We start from the raw sequence: 18,598 nt of genomic DNA, 5'->3' as shown, positions 1-18,598 counted from the left end.
CCGGGCCCTGCTTAGCAGCCGGTTCGTCCCAAGCTGGGGCCTGGCTTAGATCACCAGCCAGGCGCACCTCAGAGGCAGGACACATCCCGGTCACCGGGGACGAGGGTCACTGCAACTCAGCTCCTCTCTAGCCAGCAACCCGATGAACCACGGTCATCACCCAGGATCCTGTGTCCCCTCTAGGACAAAACAGGACCTGGCCAAACCCTTCGCAGTGGAAATTGAGACCCAAGGATGGGGAAGGAGCTTGCCCAAGGCCATTGTAGAGCTGTCCTGTGGGCATGCCCCGGGTCCCCCCCCGACAGCTGTCCTCAACGGCGAGGACTGGGTCTCGCACCCCAGCTGCCCCCACCATGCCCTTCAGCGATCGGCAGCCGGGTTGTCCGGAAGGCTTCTTTCTTGTAAAAGAACCTTAGAGGCTTAAAGCAAAGACCTCCATCTTCAGTGAGTGGATTTGGGGCATGCTGGACCTCTTGGTGGGGAGGGGGTGTTTCTGGGGCCTCCTGCCGGTCACAGCAGGCTGAGGCCGGCAGCCTTCGATCCACCCCCCCCCCCCCCCCCCCCCGCAAAGGTAGGCACAGACATCAGCCCCAAACTGCGATCTGCAGGCTTCGGCACTGAGGGCCGCTGCCAACAGGAAGAAAGGGCCGGTCCCTTCCCTGTGCCCCCTGTGGCCTCTGGAGACCACACCTTTGCAGCCACTGCCCCCCGGGCCACCCGGCCGTCCCTGGGGGACAAACGCAGCCTGATGAGAGGGGGCAAGGGGAAGCAAAGGGAGACAGCAGGCTTGTGGCCTTTCCAGAGCGAGTGAGGCCTGTGCCGTCTCCCCTTTGCTGCTTCTTCCTCACTTTGCTCCTTCATTCCCACTCGCCCCTTCTGTGCCCCCGGCCCTCAGGCCTCGGGCCTCACTCCTCCCTCGCTGCTCCATTACTCTCTCACCCCTTCCCTCGCTCAGCACCCACCCCGCCCGCCCGGCATTCACCCCTCTGCTCCTTGGCTGCCTCTCCCGCATTCTCCCCTTCCTTTCTTCCCTCAATCATCCCATTGACTGTCTCTTCCCGCCCCACCCCTGCACATCCCTCACAGGCCACGGCAGGTGTTAATGCTGTTCCGCTGTTCCAATACTCCAGGCCCCCCTCCTTCTAGACGGGAGGTGACTTTCCCTTGCTAGAGACCCCTGTGGTAGAGGACGGGCCTTGGCCCTCAGCTTCCAGGGGAGCCAGTGTGCATCTCTCCCGAACTAGGGCCTTTTGCAGCCAGTGCGAGCCCCCCACCCCCAGGCCCAGTGTTAACTGGGTCCCAGCCACCAGCAGCATTCGGACAGAGAGCCTGGGTTCAGAGTGAGGAGCGCACGGAGGCCAGCCCCCAGCCACCCCAGCAGCCCTGCAGGGGCCCCAGCCATAGCCCCTTCCAGAGAGTCTGCTGGGAGCAGAGCTACTGGCAGGTGCCACGTTCCCGGGAGGCTGCACTTGCTTCCCTCGGGCTCTCGCCACATGTGACTCCTACCTTGTGAGAAGGGGGGAAGAACTGGGCCAGATGGAGGATTCCACTAATGGGCAATGTTGGGTTAGGGGCTCTCCAGCAGCCTGGTCCGGACCTTCTCAGAAGAGCACTGTGGTCGAGTTCTTCCCCCCCCACACCCCCCACCACCCCGTCCTTCCCTCCTTCTGTCCTGCCTCGGGTCTCAGACCTGCCCTGAGCTTGACGGGGTCTCCCTGCCTGCCCTGCCCTCTGTCTTTATCTTCCACAGGCACTTCCCCTAATAAAGGCATATAGGATCCCGTCCTGAAGCCGGCTTCACACTGACAGCCCAACTCACAAAGGACTCACACGTGTGCAAGCATGACCTTTTCATCGTTTGTGTGTGCACTGCTGTGGCATGCCCTAGCCTTTTCACTCATTCCTTGTCTCATCTGGCCACTCAGTCTAGACCCAGTGACAGGCCACTTCCCCACCTGTCTGTCCATCCATTGACTCCATGGTGACATCCGCGCACACCCGTCACATGTGCAGCGTGGGCTCTTGGTGTGCGGGCACCCTGGGTCGCCCAGGCTCCTGATCGCTGTGAGCCCCCCATCTACCCCTCTCTCAGCCCTTCCTAGCGTCTACGGGACCCTGTCAAAGTGGACCTGGTGCTTGACTCCACTGAACGGAGTACAAGACCCCAATCCTCCCAGACAAAAGCCACCCAGGTGAAAACTTAAACAATGTCAGTCCCGTGCCAGGCAGCAAAGGGGCCTCACCTCATGTTGGAGACGGAGCAAACAGATGTTGGTGTAGACAGCCGAGCCGAGATTTGGAAATGAGTCACAGCAGGGATTCCTGCCATTAAATCAGCCCCTCATTCCCCAGCCCCTTACTCCATCTAAGGAATGGGCTCATCGGCGGCCCCTTCACACGCATCTGGGACTTCATGTCCTTTCTCATTAGCTTGTGAGGTGTGTTTTTAGAGATGAGTGTTTATGGGATGAACCACCTTCCTAAGGCCCCTGGGACCTGGATTTCTCTTTTTCTGCCACTCTCTCTGGAGGTATGAACTGGGGTCAGACAAAAGCTCAGTTAGAAGAATGACTCCTGACTCTCCTTGTCCTGTTCTACCCTCCACGTGGCCCTCAAAGGGTTACCCTAAAAGAGTTTCATATCCCATGAAGAACCTCAATAGCGCCCATGATCTTAAGGAGAAAGCTGAACTGCTTAGCGTGATGCCCATGGCCCTCCTGCCTGCCCTCCCCGCACCTCACCAACACACACACTACGCACAGCAGGTGCCCGGGCTGCCTCCCCTTGCCGACGGGAGCTGGACTTTGTGGGCGCTCTTTCGACTTTGCTCCTTCTCTCCCCTCCACCTGGGAGCACTTTCCTGTGACTTCTCCACCTGACACAGCCCATGATGTGCCTAAGGACACCACCTGAGGTGAGCTTCTCCGTGATCCCTCAATCAGCTGCCCTGAAGTGAGCACATGGGTCTGGTTCCCATTGGGTGTGATCGGCGCTGGAACACCCAATCCCTTGCTTGCCTGCCTGGTTCCCCCCTGGGTGTCCGTGCTGAGATGGAGCTTTGGATGGGTTATCAGCCTGGCTCGGCACTGCATCACAGTGGGCAAGCTACCCTACTTTCTTTGAGTCTCTGTTTTTCCATCCATAGGGTGAAAATAACACTAACCGTCTCACGCAGTGGTCGTGAGAACTGAGAAAGACAAACCGCGCACAATCCTAGGGTGTGCCGATGTTTAAGTATGCATATCCATTCACAGTCAGAGGGAACCGTCTGGAAGAATAGATGCCATCGTGCTAACGGTGCTTGTCTCTGGGCGCGTGAGATTTATGGGCATCATTTCTGCTTTTGTTTTCCTTGGCTGAGGTTTCTGTATATATTTTTTAAATAATAAGCATGAACTGCTTTCATAATGAGAAAAAAATAAAACAAATATATTTCTGGGAGAGAAAAAAAAAACTGAGTAAGTGATGTGCCTGGCTTGCAGCAGCTTACCTGCCTCTGAGAGGCTGGAGGGCTCGTTTTCACATCTTGGTACATCCTCAGCACCTCCCCCTGGGGCTAGTACCTAGTGGGCACCAGTGAACTCATCTGGTCCAACTTCCTTATTCAGGACATGGGGAGCCTGAAGTCCAGAGAAGGAAGAGACTCTCCCAAAGCCTACAGGTGAAGAGTCTCAGAAGAGAGGCTGAACCCAGACCTCAAGCTCTCCAGCCCAGGCTCTTCTCCTGCTGGTCAAGACCAGGTGGAAAGTGGTGATTGAGAGGAGCCCATCAACCCCCTTCCTCCTGTACCACCAGCTCTCTGGGTTGGCCCATCAGGCCTCATCCTGGCCCAGGTGGCTTGTTTCTAGCTCTAGAGTGATTGCAACACATGTCCCTGAATGTGACATTTAGGATTAAAATCATCAGACCCACCAAGATGCAGGAGCACATCCGAAGGGACAAAATCTCTACGACAGACTAACACTTGTGTCTTAGGATTAGAGACCCCAGAGGAAGTAAGGCCAGCACAGCAGAGGGCAAAACAACTCATAAACCAATTCATAAACCCACCCTGCCTTCTCCTGCCCTGCCCCTTGCTCCATCTCCTCCTCGTGTTGGGATTAATCTCAGGAGCAGCCATTTAAAATAAAGTACATATATTCAAAGTTCACATGGATATCCATACTCGAAAGTAAGTTTTAATCTTCAAGGGCAGCAGAATAGCTCTCCAGTGACATTGAAACAGAGGTGGCGGAGGGCTCGCACCCTGAGTCACTCGACCTCTTTTCCTGACAGAATCCTAATAAAACAGCAAGGATTTCCAGCATTCAGGAGGCTTTGTGACCCGCTTGGATCCTCTACATTACCAATCCTAAGGAAATGGAGCCATTTTCATATCAAAAGACCCACACGCCCACCCCATGTCTATCCCATACATTTGAAGATGCCTGGGATGGGGTGGAGAGCACTGGAGCAGGTGGGGAGGGTCTCTCTGACATCTGAGGCTTGTTGGCGGACAGGAATCCTACACGCCTGGATATTGCGTATTCATAATCAATCCCCAATAACCTCAGAATTCTAATGCTGCACATCTTGAATATAGTTTGACCAAGCCCTGGCATCTAAAGAAAAGGAACAGTGCCAGAATCCACCCTATGGCACCAGTGCCTTTTATATTCCTTCCAGCAGCTTCCACCTGCCCAGAGCCCAGCGCTGGAGAGCATCCCAACTCATGGCCCTACAGACAGAACTGGGAGCTGGGAAGGTTCCCTATCTGAGAGCAGGTGTCTCTCAAGCAGGGAAAGTTCTACAAGAAAGAGAGAGAGAGTGAAAGAAGGAAGACAGCTGCAAGGAAAAACATGAACTCACGAGAGAAGATCTAAGGGCTAAGTTATGCCCCCACAATTCATCTGTCCAGGTCCTAATCCCCAGTACCACAGAATGGGACTGTGCTTAACAGAAGGTCTTAAAGAGGTAACTAAACTGAACAAAGTTAAAATACGGGCAATAAGGTGAGCCCTAATCCAGTACAACTTTATAGGAAGAGATTAGGACCCAGACATGCACAGAGGGAAGGCCACGTAAAGGCACAGGGAGGAGTGGCATTTGTCACAGCAGCCCCAGCAAACGGATACGAGGTCTGCCATCCGCTGACACTGCCCCACAAATGCATCATGACTTCATCATAACTCGGGTAGGCATTTTTTTCCTTTCGTGGGCCTCTTCCTCCATAAATATATATATATATAATTAATATTAATATACTTAATTTGTATACCATCATTTTACAACTGCATTGGTATGAAGATGAACATATTAATCCAATATATTGAAGGATTTTCTTCAATCCCAAAGTTTATTTTTCTCTTGTATTTTAAAAGAAATTAAAACATTTTTCAGGGCACCAGAGAGTACCACAGGCTCCAGGCTCCGTGCCCACTGTGCTAGTCAGAGCAGCTGGGCACCTGGACACACCCATTGCTGAATCCGAACCACCAGACAGGCTGAGACCCAGCTCAGTGACAAGAAGCTGAGTGAGCTCTTGTGTGGAGGTGCCCAGCCCAGGGTGAGTGGCCATTTGTCGGCCTCTAAACCTCCGCTGAGTGAATCAAATCCACCCACTTCCAAGGCCGAGTTCCCAGCCTGCCTACTGGGTCCTCGCCAGTGACCTGAGTTTGAGAAGCACGCTTTGTGTGGCTCCTGGCCGCATCTCTGACTGTTTCAAAGGGCTTTTCTCCTGGGTCACGGCAGGCAAAGCCAACGGGGAGAACAAACCACTGCCTCTGCAGGCTGTCTCCTCCACTCCCCTGACCTGACCTCAGCCCCTCCCGCTCTGCTCTGGCTCTCCCACAAATCTCTAGGGAGGCCCCCGTCCTCTCTTCTGCAAAATGCACGGCTGGACAACATCAGTGGTTCTAGACATTTTTTTCCTGCCACAAAGCCTTTTCTTCCAATGAATTTCTACGTGGAAACCCAGTGGATAAAAAATAAATAGAGAGCTGTCCTAGCTGAATCAGGGACATACTCCCTAAGAGGATTCTTCAGAGCCCCAGGGGTCCGAGGAACACTTTTTGAAACCCCCTGGGCTGGATAATCTCTTAGCCCCAGAGCGGGAAGGGAATGGCCTAGGTGCCATCGCTAGCGGTCAGCAGAGCCCTCCTAATCTTGGGCTGGGGAGACCAAGGCTGGGGAACAGATGGGAACAGGACAGAGCAAGTTGATAGGAGCAGTGCCCCGGAGGAGTGACCAGGGGAGAACTAGGGTGACAGTGGGACCTTGCCCTGGGAAGTACAGAAGGTCTGACCCTCTACACAGCAGCCACGTACTCGGGATCACGGGCACAGAGATTGTGGGCCAGAGGTCATGGGCACAGAGGTCATAGGCACGGTAGTCATGGACAGAGAAGTCATCAATACATGAATACTGCGATCGTGGGCACGGGGATCATGGACACAGAGGTCATGAACACAGCAGTCATGCACAGAGCAGTCATGGGCACCGCGATGACGGTCGCTGCAGTGGGGGGCACAGGGGTCATAGGACCGCGGTCATGGCCACAGTGGTCTTGCCGACAGTGGTCACGGACACAGCACTCACGCACACAGCAATCGTGCACAGCCCACAGGAGCGTTTCTGCTGAATCCATTAGCAGACTGGCGGCAAGTCCCCACCCCTCCTTGGGAGCTTTCTAGCAAGCTAATCCCCGCATAGCTGAGACATTAAATCATTGCTTCTTCTGCCTGTGGGCTGCCCAGGTACATCTGGCTTCATTTAGTCTCCCCCACTGAACAGAAACACATGTGGACCTTGGCGTGCCTCTGAGGTGGGAGTCCGTGTGTAAGGGCTTCTGGGGCGGGTGGGGCTGGGCAGCTATAAGGAAGGATCTAAGGCATCTCTTTCAAAAGTGTGGGTTTTGGCACAGGAGTGTCTTGTGAGATGTTAATTAGGTTCTATGGAAAAAAGGTTTCCTTGGTCAAGTAACTTTGGCAAACTCTGCAGTGAACAAAAGCAAGCAGAGAATTGTGGGGTTTCTCAAACGCTTTGATAGATGACCTTAAGTGAAGGAGAGAAAGCACAGAGCTTCCCAAGCATCGGTGCCAGAGTGTCGTTGGGAAGGACACTTCGGGCTGCAGGTGTGCAGGAAATCCGTTTCTAAACAGGTGAAACTCTGCAGGAAGGCCTGAGCTCACAGAACAGGAAGTCCAGAGGTGGGTGATTCCAAGACCCCGCAGCCAACAACAGCATCAAAGCCAGAGCCCCTCCATCCTTCCCCTCTGCTCACCTCGGAGCGCCCTCCTTGGGATGGTTACCCCCACTGGGTCCCGCTGCAGTTCTAGAACTCCCCTGAGGACTTCACAAACGCCAGCTGCAGAAGCGGATGCCTTCCTCCCAAACATCTTTTGTGGGCAAAGTACACCTTTCCCACAAAGCTCCCAGAAAATTCCTTCGCCTTTCATTGGCCAGAATCGTGGCTCGTGCCCCTGACTGAACCAACGGCTGATCACTTCAGACCCATGTTTCCCCAACAGTGGACTGAAAAAAATTCACACGCACAAAAATTCAGGGGTGCTGCAGGATGGGCAACATTATCAAGAGAAGCACAGCAAGACTAGTGCCCCCACCAGGAACTCCTGGCTCACGTGACTTCCTAGTTTCCTCAGGAGACCATGCCACCTTCCTCGGGTGACATCAGATCTTTGAGAGGCTGGGTCTTCGGTGGCTGCTGTAATGAAAGACAAGCACCCAATGCAAACCAATGTAGAGCAGAAAATGACAGCAGTGATGTCCAACTCAAATCCACAGTTTGAGGAGCTGTGGGTGGCCCACAGGTACCCGGCGTCTCACCGGGACGCCATTGTAGTTATTACAGAACAAATGAAAATGATGATTTTTCTCTTTCAGTTCGTGTATATTATTTTTGCAGTTGACCAATAAGTTGTTCTGGTATAAGTCGTTCCTAAATTGCTTGAGCCTAACTCGGCGATGTTAGGTCTCTGAGCTCAGCAGGGAGCCCCTGAAGGGTTTGGGAACGTCTAGCCAAGACTTATCCTAGTTTGCTCCTGGTGACGGGGCCGGGGCTCGAGCCTGCCTCACCCGGGGCCCAGGAAAGGTGTGGGCCCGCATATACCCTTAGGAAACAAGAAGGAGGGGCCTACGCTAGGAGGACAAGCGACAGATGCTGCTAAACCAGGGCATCATCCTGGCCCGGAGCTGGGGACTGGCATTCAGCAGAGCACACTGTCGGCCTGAGACCTCGCAGCCCCCCCCCAGATACTCACCGACCCCAACATCCACCTTCCCACCAGGCCCAGACCAGACACCTTCCCACCGGGCCTGGGCTGCCCAGGCTCTTGTCTGGGTTTATCAAGTGTACGGGGCACCCGGGATCCCTGCGTCGGATCCAGGCTGAACATGGTAGGACATCACTCCCGGCTGGGCCCCGTGCAGCCCTTGCCGGGTCTGACCCCTTCTCCCTGTGTCGCTCTCTCTCCCAGTGCACTCCAGCTGCTGGCCTCCTTCCTGCCCCAGGATCTTGGCGCCTGCCGTTTCCACAGCCTGAGAGGTGCTGTGCATGCCCGCCTCCCTCTCATTCTGAAGCCCTCCCCGGGCCATTCACGGCTTTCACGTTGCCCTGTGGCTTCCCCACCTCCGGGTGAAGGCACCCTGGGTGCTCCTGCTCTGCGTGTCTCTCGGTGCCACGCAGAGGGGCCCTCATGCCGATGGAGCCCCGGTCTAGCTCCTCCCTGGTCCCCTTCCTGGAGCAGTGCCCAGACGCTTAGACCATGATCCATCGGCATCTGTTCAACGAATGGACAATCCTCACAGCAGGTCGGAGTCACCCCCGTTTCATAGGTGCGGCGGGAAAGCCACGCGCAGCATGCCACAGCCCGCACAGGGCGCAGCTCGGCCTCCTCCCCTCCTGCCACATAACATGGTGCCTCCTGTCAGCTGTCCAGGTGACTCCGGTGCCTCTGGTCACCGTTACAGGGAAATGCAGGGGACAGGCTGAGCCGGAGGACGCTGGGGATTTCTGCAGCGTCGCTGGGCCCAGCGCGGTCCCCGTGCGCAGCTCCCAAGGGCGGCGGTGCACAGCCAGAGGTCAGCATGGCCGGCAGGAAACCAGCAGGTCGGGCCTACCCTCAGCCCTTCTCTTTCTGTGGCCTCCGGGAGACACCCCCTCCCCTCCTAGGGCCTCAGTTTCCCTGTCTTGTCGATAACTCGGCTAGCTTGACTTAACACACCAGTCTCCCCCCTCCCCAATCCCAGAACCCCAGGCCCAAAAGAACATAGTGGATTCACAGAGGAGGAAATGAGGAGAATCTGCCCCCATCAGTCCCCATCCTCCACGGCCCCTCCCTCCCCAGGGCTGTTCCTTCACTCTGCCTGGGATCCAAGAACCAGCTACACTTTGTTTCTACCCACTGAACCCCTCTGAGGTCATGCTTACAGAGGAGGATCCCAAAGCCCAGAGGACACCCGCCTTCCCTAAGGTCCCACCGTCAGCAGGTGGCAGAGCTAGAGCTAGAGCTAGAGTTTGAACCCGGAGCAGGGGCATCCCAACCCTGACTCTGCGTGCCACCGTCAGTGAGGCATTCAGAACCCACACCGGCCCACAGACTTTTCCCGGGTCCTGCACACGATGCTGCCCTCTCTGACCTCCGGATGCCAAACTGCTGGACGTATAGACCATTTTCTCTGTAGGAGGTAAGTGTCAGATGGGATGTTTCCCAGCGAGTTACTGGAGCTTCTGGAAAAGGAGGGAACGTTCTAAAGAAATGAGAGAGGACATGCGTGCTGCTCATTCGAGTCACATCCTCATGCGAACTCAGAGGGGACAACTGCCCCTCCCACAGGTGTCTCTGTCCAGCCCCTGCCACTGGGCCACATGAATGCATCATTGGAGATGTGCACCCTTCAGATGCATGTGCATCTGCTTTTCCTGATGATCCGGGGTAGGGTGGGGGCGAGCTGAGCTGGGCTTTTCTTCCCCTTCTCAGGTATGCTACACTGGGCCGCAGGACATTACTGCTTTCCACATCCACCTTTAGACCCTGGCCAGGTAGGCAAAGACCCAGGGTGTCCTAATGCCATTTCTCTGTTCTTCCCAAGGATGCCCCACGATGGACACAGCCCTGAGTCGTGGATCACATCTAACATAGAGCCTTTCCCGGTCTGATGAGTCACTACAGAGGTTTTCAGGGAAGGAACCAGGGAGGCCAGATTTTGGGTGTCCAGGGTAGGCCTGACTACCAAGTGCTGTGTGATCTTACACAAGTTACTTGAGCTCTCTGAGTGTCCAAGATAATTCCCCGCTTTTACTGGAGGGGAAATAAATGTGTAGCTCCACAGTAGTCTGGGAATGGGGCAGTGGGGCCGATAAATGTCACACACGCTCACAGTCACCCGTCCAGTGACAGGGAGCTCACTCCGTTGACAGGGCCACCATCCCAGCCTTTTACCAGACTCCGATGGTTTGGGACATCACCTGAGCACCAAGAGAAGACTCTCTTCTCTGTCTTTGGTCACGACACACGCTCCTTGAAGGTAGAGCGTTCCTCTTCTGCCCCACGACGAGCCTCCAAGGGCACCAAGTCGGGGCAGCGCTCGGCTCCCCCTCTGCCGGCACCCCCGCAGCCTCCCCACCAAACACGTCTGGCCCCACAGTCCTGCTTCAGAGGACGTGGCTGCTGGGAGCTCCTCGAGCCTGAGCACCCTCTTTTGGACTTAACACCTGTGCCCCTTGTGCCCCCTCCACCCTTGATGCATAAGTGAGGCTCCCGGCCCTGAACCCCAGCTCCACACTCAGACCACTGGGGGCCAAAGAGAGCAGGGAGTGGGGTGCCCCCAAGCAGGACCTGGTGGAAAATCCACGGGGGGTGGGGTGGGGAATGAGAGGTTTCACTGCAACCCCAACTCCCGGCAAGACAGACCGGTGGGCTCCAAGAGCAGCAGGCGCTCCCCGCTCCGGGGCCCAGGGCCCCCATCCCCACCCAGCCCTCTTTCTAAGAAGCCAGACGCTGGCCTGCCTGCCTGCCTGCCTGTGCTTCATCAGAATTCAGCAAAAGGGACATAAATAAATAAAGGAAACTCGGCTTCTCTCCTTCCTCCTCAAGATCGCCAACGTGCAGGCGCTTAAAGACACAACAGAGGAACAATGGGTGAGCTGCGTCCAGACTGTGGAGGGATTCTCCGTTGGATGCGCTTGTGAGTTGTGTGGTGTTGTGTTTTTAAACAACCCGAAGGAGGAGGGGATGTCACTGAGATGTCTATCAGACCCGGGAGGTCCTCCTGCATTTCAACTTTTGTTTATTTGTTTGCTTTTGTCAATACGTTAGTGTCTGAAATTTGTAACACGCTCGCTGGCAGCTAGAAAAGCTCCCCTGTTGGAGGGCCAGTGCTCGAAAACATGATCTTTTTAATTTCTTTCAGCTGGGCCCCTATCGCTGGATCTTGGGTTAATATGGATTCCTTATTCACGATCTCTCCCCTCCCCGTCCCTGGGTGGCTAATCAGCCTGTTGGACATATGGAAATGTTTATGCTCAAAGCGGTTAGCAACGCCCCAGGCCAGCCTGGCTTCAGACGAATGCGCCACTCACCTTGTGGGCCGAGCCCCCCACCCCTCCGCTCTCCGCCCCTCAGATCCCATTAGTCTTCCTTGGGTGGAACCCCCAGGGTCCCAAGGATAACCCCCAGGGGACACGGTGCAGGGCCAGGAGGGTGTCTCCCCAGGGGGCCTAGGACAGTTTGCAGCGGCCGGAGGACCGCTTACCGTCCCCATGACGTGCTGTGTGACACTGGCATCCTCTTCCCTTCCCTGACCTCCCTGTACAGCAGTCAAGGGCAGCGCTGGACCAGAAGCAGGAAAAGCACTGAGTAGGGCCGACAGCCCAGGACCTCTTTGTCCCTAGGCTACCCCCCCCCCCCCCCCCCCCCGGCCAACTGTCCCATGCGAGGGAGAGGAAAGAGCACACGGGCTTTTCAACCACCTCAACTCCTCTCCAGAAACTTTGGAGGTGTCTGTCCCCCCCAGCAGATGACACTGGGCTAGGGGCTAGTGGGAAACAGGGAGAGCCTGCCCTCTGCGGAGACAGACAGGCAGGCTTGGCTCAGACCGGCCCTCTGGCCCACCTTTGCCGTGCGATGCATCCTCATTAGAAAGGATGAATAAATAAAATCTTAAAAAAAAAATACAGGGTGCCCAATTAGGTTTTAATTTCAGATAAGAAACAATTTTTTTGTAGTATAAGTATGTCCCAAGTATTGCATGGATCAAACTTATCCTAGATAATTCTTTTTCTTTTTTTTTTTTTAGATTTACTTATTTATTTATTCATGAGAGACACAGAGAGGAGGCAGAGACACAGGCAGAGGGAGAAGCAGGCTCCACGCAGGGAGCCCGACATGTGACTCGCTCTCGGGCCTCCAGGATCATGCCCTGGGCTGAAGGCGGCACTAAACCACTGAACCACCCAGGCTGCCTGATAATTCTTTTTTCAAACTGAGGCACCGACAGGCCCCAGACAGGGGCTGAGACCACTTGCCCAGAGGTGGAGGCTGTGGGGAATGGGAGGACCGACCCCCCAACACACATACACACCCAGAGACTTCTAGGGTGACTTTGCAGGTGCGGGCTCCACGGTCCTTCCTCTCCTGGTGCTGGTGACAGCCAGGCTGTGCAGGGAGAGGCCATGTGTGTCTTGCCCCCAGGCTACGTGGCAACAAGCTGGAGAGAGAGGGATGGGATTGCAGATCAGCTCATTTCATTGTTTATCTGACATGCAAATTTAACTGGGAGTCCTGGTTTTGTTTTCTGTCTTTCCTGAATCTGGCAACCCTGGGAGGACACAGAGTATGTAGGCCCCAGAGCCCAGATCCAGAGCCCAGGCCTCTCTTCTTTCCCCAGCACCTCCCACCGCCCTGCCCCACTGTATCCTCTGCTGTGACACTCTGCAGACAGCAGGGTCTCTGCAGTGATGCTGGGGAGGAATCGTCCTCATGGCCTCAGAAGACCATCCTAAAACCCTGGAACCAGAAGTGGGTGCCAAAGAGATCCAGTGGTTCTTTATTCATCTTGGTGGGCCTGCCAGGGCCTAGAATAGGAGGAAGGAAGGAAGGAAGGAAGGAAGGAAGGAAGGAAGGAAGGAAGGAAGGAAGGAAGGAAGGAAGGAAGGAAGGAAGGAAGGAAGGAAGGAAGGAAGGGAGGGAGGGAAGGAAGGAGGGAAGGGGCCTGAGCCACATCCCTCTGATTGGCTCTTGGGAATGGACTTTCTGGAACCATGGAGAATGCTCACAGAAGTAGAATTTTCCCACTAGGAGCAGTATCAAGGCTCCCCCATCCTGTGACCCTCCTGCCTGCCAGGCTTCGGGACCTGGGCAGCACAGACACAGCTGCCCTTCAACCCGAGTCTGATGGAGGACGGAAGAGGGAGCTCTGCCTCGGCCCGTCCTGTACTGGATCCCCCTGCCCCGACACCGCAGTGCCTCCCTGTCCTGGCCCGGCCACTCCTCCGCAGAGTCAACAGAGCCACTGAAGCATAGGAGGGTGGGGGAAGGAGAGGCTGTGAGTGAGCACTGGGCCATGTCCTAAAGTGCCAGCCAGATGGCCATCTGTGCAGTTTGGCCTCTCCAGGCCTGCTGGGGCAGGAAGTATGAAACCAAAGCCAGACAAGGGCGGGGATCCAGCCAAGTGCCTCTCTGCAGACGCCTCCAAGCACATGCTGCTCCTTGCCCAGCTGACATGTACATGTGCACGTGTGCACACGCGCGTGCACACACACACTACTCGGTCACCTCGCCAGTCAACGCTGATGAGTCTGGGGGTTGCTGCTGCTCCACCCCAATGCACCCAAGACTACAGTCCCATCCACAGACGTCCAGGCGGTGCTCAGAGGGTTTTCCAAAGCACCTACTGAGCCCCGGGAAGGGCTCTCTGAGGCTGGAGATGCCGGAGAACAGGCCCACAGATGGGATGGTGTCATGGGACAGCCGAGAAATCAGAAGTGGGTGGGGGGCTGGTTCTTTCTGGAATCATCTAAGCTCCCCAGAGAAGGCCACAACCCCTTCCTCTATCAGGCTTCTGTTACTGCATCTGTAGAACAAGGACCCCAACCCCTCTTCTGCCTACCTCATTAGAAAGGAAAGTTCCTTGTAGACTAGGAAGGGATTGGCAGGACTCACGGTCTCTGCTTTACGATTGTGTTTATACGATGGAAAGCAGGCTTTTCTATTTTCGTTGGGGGTGGGGGGGGGGGGCGTGCTGTCTCCACAGGGTCTAGTGCCTGTGCAGGCAGTCCGGCCAGAAGAGCTCAGATGTTGGAGAAATTGCTACGGGCCGGTCTCATGTGTCACACCAGCCTGTCACTTGCCATGTTCTCCGTCTGCGGAGCCCCAGACTCGCGCAGAGCCCCGCGTCAGCTCCGGTCCGTCCTGTTTCCCATGCTCTGCGGCCAGCATCTCGGCCCGCGCCTGGGTGGGCCCGGGGCCACGGGTGCCCGTTCCCAGGCCCGCAGAAATCCTCTCTCCGGGGGCACCTCCGCCAGACCTGGCTGAACCCGTTCCTGAGCCAGGAGGGGATTAGAGGCCCCCACTGAGCCGGAGCTGGGGATTTGGCACAGAAAACCCCTCCCTTTCAGCTGGGCAGAAAGAAGAGGGAGCTGCGCCAGCAGCCCCAGGGCTTCCTGAAGAAACTTTGCACCAGAGCCTCCTGCTTCCTGAGCCTCCGCTGATGAACAAACCTCCCTCGGCCCCTGGTTGCCCAGATGCTGAAACAGGCTCTCCTGCCACAAGGCACCCCGTTGGGGGTGGGGTTGGGGGAAGGGGTACCAGCCGGGGATGTCAGGGACAAGGGGCCCGACAGCGCAGGTGCTCCCCGCACACCTCACCAGCCACCCAACATGCTCTGCGGGCCTCCAACGGGTCCCCTTCCTTCCAGAGGCCTTAATTTCCTCAGCTGTAGAATGGAGCAGAAAGAGAAGGCTGGTCCAGGGAAATTTCAAAGCTGCATGAGTCTTAGAGAAGCAGACTGCTCTGTGGAAAAGGGTGTCAGGCCCTCCCATTTCTCATTTCTCCCCTCCCTGCAACACACTCACACTCTCTCACACACCCCGGCCCTCGCTGCCCTAGGGTGCACTCTGGGCTCTTGGCCTGGACCACTCCAGCAAACCCTGCCCATGGGGCAAAGAAGAAAGGGTCCCCAAGGGTCAAGGCTGGGACAATGGGAGCAAGAAAATAATAAGAGTATCAAATCATAACTCATAAAATAAACATCCAGGAGCCACACGGTTATAAAATGCATAAATGGGGGCAGCTCTTCATTACAGAAGAATTTCAATTAATATGTGCAAAACGAATGAGGAAAATTCTAAAATTTTCTATTACAACACCACAGTAATAATTACTGCAGACAAGATGCTAAAATTAGCAAGTGAAAGTTTAAGGAAAAACAAAAGATTTGAATTGTCACAAAACAGCTCTCCTAAGATATTTATCAATTATGAAGGGAGGAGAAAACACAGTAACCTGCAGTACAGAAACTCAAGGCAGACCCCACCTCAATCAAGTGACCAAGGTTAACATCACCAGTAATAAGGCACATCAACATCACGTGGCTCCGATCTGATGCGCTGAGAAAGACGCATCTCTTACAGGGCACGCTTGCCAAAAATGTGTAACCTCAATCTAATCGTGAAGGAAAAATCTGACAAGCACAAATGGAGGGACATCCTGCAAAGTCACTGCTCAGTACCCTTCTGAAGTGTCAGGGTCATGAACAGCAAAGGTATCCTGAGGCATTGTCACAGATTGAAAGGGACTAGGGAGACACAGCCACTAAATACCACATAGGGTTCTGGATTGGATCCTGGGGCAGGAAAAGGACATTAATGAGAAAACTAGTGAAATCTGAATGAAGTCTGTAGGTTAGTAATAATATTACCCACTATTAATTTATTGGTTTTAATAATTACATGTAAAAATTATTTAAGATGTTAACATTAGGAAATGCTAGGAGGTTATACAGGAGCTCTCCGTACTATATTTGCAATAGCTGCCCATATTCTATTTTTAAAGTCTCCACCCTGATGTCAATCGCTAGATTACAGTATTTCCTTCCATGGGTCCATCCCTCAATGAGGGTGCGCCCTCTGTGCCAGTGTTTTGCATATACAATTTCATTCAACTCATAATGACCTCTGAAAGAGGTATTGGTAGCCCCATTTTACAGATAAGGAAACTGAGGTTTAGGGCCACATACTAGAAAATACAGGCACCAAGAGTCAATCTGAATACAGTCTATCTGAATCTAGAAACTATGACAGGTGATGCCTGTACTCAAATGCAAAAGGAACTCAGAACGGAGGTTGCAGGCATTTGATGGAGCATCAAGGGTAATGCCTTCTGGTCCTTCCAAGCACAGCATTCTGGTGCCACCTACTCTAATCTCAACAAAGGGCTGGTCCTTTGATAGTAAGGTAGTGGTTAAGAACAAGCTTCTAGACTGCTTGGATACAAATCCCAGGGCTGCTACTTTATTTATTGTGCTGCTTCAAAAGTTACTTAATCCCTCTGTGTCTACAGTCTCCTCCTGTATAAAATGAGGGTGATATTTAGTATCTATCTATAGCCTGACTCTGATGGCCAAGCACTGAGAACAACTGTGCATGCTCTAGAAGTTTTAACCAGTCACTTTTGCCTTCACTCTCTGCATTTGTCCTCAACCACCTGCAAAATGCCAACTTGCTGAGTGGGTTTTTCCAAGCTAAACAGTGAGTCAAGGTCCAAGCAAAAGCTAAGAGTGTGCTCTGGAGAAAGGAGCAGAGAGGGGTCATCTGGCTGTCATTATCAGCCTGAAATCCTAAACTGGGTAACAGCCAAGAATCATCCAGAGGCACTGTGGAATTAGAAAAATGTCAAGGCAGGAAAGGAGCCCTGGGATAATCCAATTGTCTACTAACCTGCATATGGTCCACAGGCAGAGGCGTTCATCTGTCCCAGGTGTAACCAACCTAAGGTTAATTTTAAAAATAGAAAGAAGAGAAGGGAATTGAAGAGGAGGGGATGGGAGGGAAAGAAAGAAGGAGGAAAAATTCTCACCTAATGATCTCACCAAGGAATCCTAGAGTCCCTGAAATTTTGAACATGAATCAATAGATCTCAGAATGCTACTGAACGCCAAAATCTAGGCAATGCTTGGCTCCTGCTGGCTCAGTGAAAGCACTAATTTTTTTAAATGCATGGAATGATTGAAACCAAGCTGAGAACCGCCCTTGCTGATGTAAAGCTGGAGATGGAATTGATATGAGCCTTAGCAGAATATGCTCTGTGGTTCTCCAGAGTGCTGAAGTCTGTTAAATACCGGAATTCTCATCAACTCGATCAAAACCAATCAATGACTCACACCAGGTTTATATGCGGGCACTTTTGTGGTAATAAGGCTGATTAAACTGATTTTTGAACTGCAAAAATCCATAGTTTTGCATAGCTAATGGGTTGGCCTTCACTGCCAGGTTATTTAGGATGTACATTTTGCATCCAAGCGCATTGCAGATCTCCTGCCACAGTTACAAATACCTGTATGCCAAGAGGCATCTTCCTGGGAGGATATAAAATACATATTCTGTACTCTTGTTTTAAGTGGGCTTTGCAACACTGAGATCCCCCAGTATCTGCCTTTAGCCATTTGTTTCAGTGGCCTCAGCTGTAAATTGGGGAGGTTAAACGAGGTCAGTGGAAAACTTTTAAAAAATACCAATGTTCCTATTGCTGCTCTAACAAATAACCACAAACTTAGTGGCTTCAACAATATAAATTTATTATCTTCTAGGTCTGGAGGTCAGAATGAGTCTGAGTGAGTTAAAATCAAGGTGTCATCAGAGCTGCATTACTTCTGCAGGCCATTAAAGAGAAATCCTTTCTTTGTCCGTTACAAATTCTAGAAACCACCTGCTTTCCTTGGCTTATGTTTCCCATTTGATATCTTCAAAGCCAACAGCATGGAACCAAAGCCTTCCATGTTGCCATCTCTCTGGTTTTCTCCTTTACCCCTCTTCTACTTTTCAAGGTCCCTGCAAGTATCTTGGGCCCATCTGAATAATCCAAGATAATATCCTTATTTTAAAGTCAGTTGGTTAGGGGGTACCTGGGTAACTCAGTAGTTGAGCATCTGTCTTTGGCTCAGGTCATGATCCCAGGGTCCTAGGATTGAGTCCTGCATCAGGTTCCCTGCAGGGAGCCTGCTTCTCCCTCTGCATATGTCTCTGCCTCTCTTGTGTGTCTCTCATGAATAAATTAATTAATTTTTTTAAGTCAGCTGATTAGCAACCTTAATTTTATCTGCAATCTTAATTTCCCTTTACCACGTAACCTAGCATATCCATTGGTTCCAGAGGTTATGACATGGACATCTTTAAAGAGCCATATTCTTCCTTCTATATAATCTAAAACAATTAGACAAAAAGCATGGGAAAAATATGTAAAACAATTGTCTTCAGATGTTGAACAATATGCATCATAGTACTTAAGTTCTTTAGAAAAGAAAAACAAAGGAAGTGAGTATAAATATTTCTGCCCAGAGCCATTTATTGGACTTGGCAAAGATTTGTGTAGATCCAAGGAGCAAG

General features: G+C 53.1%; 1 long non-coding RNA gene across 1 annotated transcript in view; it reads right to left on the bottom strand.

The window, feature by feature from the left end:
* LOC102154968 overlaps positions 1-18,598 on the bottom strand; it is a 233,542-nt gene that overhangs the window by 61,375 nt on the left and 153,569 nt on the right. Inside the window, exon 5 of the long non-coding RNA XR_005358015.1 lies at positions 12,580-12,705. This is a non-coding gene — a long non-coding RNA (uncharacterized LOC102154968). The remainder of the gene's footprint in view (positions 1-12,579; positions 12,706-18,598) is intronic.

The sequence above is a fragment of the Canis lupus genome, chromosome 4 (genome assembly GCF_011100685.1).
Source record: "Canis lupus familiaris isolate Mischka breed German Shepherd chromosome 4, alternate assembly UU_Cfam_GSD_1.0, whole genome shotgun sequence".
NCBI classification, from domain to species: Eukaryota; Metazoa; Chordata; class Mammalia; order Carnivora; family Canidae; genus Canis; species Canis lupus.
The sequence above is the reverse complement of the archived record's forward strand: the minus strand, read 5'-3'. Positions and strand labels throughout refer to the sequence as shown.